At 43.8% G+C, this 3,272-nt stretch overlaps 1 protein-coding gene across 1 annotated transcript in view; it reads left to right on the top strand.

The window, feature by feature from the left end:
• Positions 1 to 2,259: 2,259 nt before the first annotated feature.
• The window catches only part of LOC307034842 (uncharacterized protein), a gene marked incomplete at its 3' end in the record, with an annotated part of 91,409 nt that continues 90,396 nt past the window's right edge, over positions 2,260 to 3,272 (top strand). Inside the window, exons 1-2 of the mRNA XM_079673768.1 lie at positions 2,260 to 2,412; positions 3,058 to 3,130. The remainder of the gene's footprint in view (positions 2,413 to 3,057; positions 3,131 to 3,272) is intronic.

The raw sequence follows: 3,272 nt of genomic DNA, 5'->3' as shown, positions 1-3,272 counted from the left end.
GTCAATAAGCACTACACGAAAGTTAATTTGTTTTTCAAATGTGTTTTTGGTTATCAGCCTGAAATAGAGAGGTGCAGTGATGACGTATTTTTGTAGGACGACCCTGAAGTAAGCTGCTGGTTCCCTTGACAAAAAGCAACTGGATTTCTCCATAGGATTTTGGAATATTGTAAAAATTGGCGTCAAACCAGAGAATGATTAGATAAATAGAGAAAACGGATATAATTTGTAAGTGAATTTATGAATGTGTTTAATAAATTCTGTCTAGGACAACCACACAAACGGCAGCAACTTTCCCTCTGCTTCATTCTTTTCTCCTATTCGACAGGCTTATTATCTGATTACCATCTGCACAGCGGACTTGTAACACTAGCAGCAGTGGAGATGGAGCATCAGAACCTGGAGAATACAGCAACAACAACAACACGGATCCATTTGAAGATAGGTCAATGTAAATATTACAGTAATAGTGTACTTTCATTGTGTGGGTGTAACATAGTTAAATAGGTTGTAAGAGAGAGAGAGAGAGAGAGAGAGAGAGAGAGAGACTCCTGTCCCACCTCCCCATTTTATTTTGAGTTGTGCATTGTTATTTGTGCTTGAGAAACATTCCACTTGAACTTTATATTTTAATGAACTTAGTAGTAATTATTGTCCTATATTTCTTTCCGATTTCACAGCTGCCTGGGCCTAGCAGCAAGAACCTCCATCTGTGCCTGCCCCCAGGTCAAGATCTACCGTGGCTCAAGGGCCTTCACCAGAGCCATCACCAAGGACCAGAAGAACAGCATCACTACAGCGGCCTCTACCTCCATCTGTGCCTGCCACAAGATTAAGATACACCTCGGTACAAAGGCCTCCACCACAGCCATCACGATCAACCCAGCCAGCAAAGAAGTCTCTCCTAGCAGACGTATACCTCCCACACGGCCGCCAGTATCAACCTGGGCCAATCACACCTACCTCCCTCCGACACAGCCACCAGCAGCCCATGCACCATCACCCCCACCTACACAGCAGCCAGACCCACTGTCCTGGAAGACAGACCATTACACTGCTCCCCCTGTCTTTACATTTATAATGAATAGTTGGTTGAGAAAGTTCTGATATTGTAAATATTGAGATTTTACAGTTTCTTATGTTAACATAAATAGTTTGTTGAATAAAAATGTTAAATGCTCAATTTCATGAACCTTGGTATGGAATGTGAATCAGTCCTGATGTAACTCTTCTGTGGTGAAAGTAGAGGGATGGAAATATTTTACTCTAAATTATAATTTACACATTTTCATTTTAGACATGAACAACACATTTATATAGGCCTATAGTGTAATTCATATATTTCACTACTTTGGTGAACCAAAAAAATGGATGACATGAGTACATCTTTGTTTCACAACAGTTTTGAAGTTTTCCAAATATCGGATTTCTAAGCTTAATATCTCATAAGGTGAGTGGCTTTGCATTTCTAGCAAGACCAGAGACGACTGAAAATGTTGACATGTTACACCATGCCATGTTATAAGAAGTAGCCTACGTTTAAAAGTTGATTTAAGGAGACATCTAAAAATTGAGAAAATACCCTTCACTTCACACTCCAGAGGGTTAAGGAAAAGGAAAAGGCGATTTTATTTTAAAATACAATGAAGGCAGGTTATATTGATTGATATATTTATTATATTGAAAGGCAAATGAATACATAGTCCCATGAATCTGGAATAATGTACAATTCACAGCCTCACAATGTCAGGAACTTTTCATCTACAGATTGCTTTGGTCTGGCTTTAGTCTTGACTGATTGGTTACAGAAACTTTGAACTCATTGGCCATGGAAATCAGAAGGAGGGGCTCATTATCATACGAAAAACCGCGCGAAAATACGCCCGTATGTTCGCCAGTTTTTTCGCACCAACTTACGTGCCTCCCCGTATGTTCGTCCGTAATTTCGTGCGAAATTACGGACGAACATTACGGGCGTATTATGGCACCTTTGGCTTTCCATAGCAGGGCAGCGGGAGGCAGGGCTGCAGCTCTTCGGGGCTCCTGCAGGGGGCAGTGCAGCGGGCTTCTGTCCATGGTGCTGAACACTGGGCTGACTCTGTCCGCGGTGCTGATCAGCTGCAGCGGCTCTGTTCTGTTCCCTCTTCAGATGTGCTGTGCTGGATCTGCGCGGCTCCTCTCCCTGTAGAGCGGGACAGTCTGCGGAGATGAGGGAGGAGGGGGAGGGGAACATCAGTGTGATCGCACGGTAAGGCTTTATGTCTCTGACAAAGACCGTGGAGCACTTATTTGTCGGTATTTTCCGGGCCTTGTCTGCAGGCCTACGGTGGATTCCACACTGAGCAGGGAGGACGCGGTGCGGCTGTCGGACGCTTTCTGACGGCCCTCCTTTAATGGAGACGAATTAACACGGTGCGGTCAGGCTTTACAAACCGATTTTTACGGTCGTTTATTTCCGGCACATACAAAAGCAGCCCGGTGTCGATGCAGTGGATTGTGTTTGTGTGTAGTTCGCGGAGTGCTGAGGCCTTTGTGTGTCGGTGTGTGTTGGTGTGTGTCGGTGTGTGAGGCCTACACCGCTGCTGTCACTGCACCACAGGCTCTGCAGGATCTGCGCATAATGTTTTGTATGTGAACTGTATACAGTAGCCATTTAAAGTGAGCCATGCAGATTGTTAGTGCACCATAACCAGCGAGCTGCTGTCACACTGCCAGCCATCACATTTTCTCTTTCATAATCGTAGAGGAATCCTCAAGCACTGATTTCGAAGTTATGTCTGTAAATTAGCTGCTTGTTTTAACGAAAATTCTACTTTATTATCAGTTTGAATGCTGAAGTTATGTTTTAGCATACTGAACACCCGATAAGAGCCTTAACTGTAAAAAACAAATACAGTGTATTTCAGTATAGTCATCATCACTTATCATGTAGATGCTGCTGCAGTGCTTCATGGCAGTTTTTAGTCCCCCAGTGAACCGGTAATTTGATACAAACGTGTAGAAAAAAAAAGCTGCTCACAGTAAAGGGTTTGTTTTCTTGTGTGTTTCATCCAACAGGAAATGAGTTCATAGGTAAAAAAAGTGAGCCAGCAGACCACTGGAGAGCCAATCGAAGAGCCCCAGAATCAAAGTACTGTGTGTGTGTGTGTGTGTGTGTGTGTGTGTGTGTGTGTGTGTGTGTGTGTGTGTGTGTGTGTGTGTGTGTGTTTGTGTGTGTGTGTGTGTGTGTGTGTGTGTGTGTGTGTGTGTGCAGGGGCGCCGTAAGGGGGTGA

The sequence above is a fragment of the Notothenia rossii genome (genome assembly GCF_949606895.1).
Source record: "Notothenia rossii genome assembly, chromosome: 4".
Classification (NCBI taxonomy): Eukaryota; Metazoa; Chordata; class Actinopteri; order Perciformes; family Nototheniidae; genus Notothenia; species Notothenia rossii.
The sequence above is the reverse complement of the archived record's forward strand: the minus strand, read 5'-3'. Positions and strand labels throughout refer to the sequence as shown.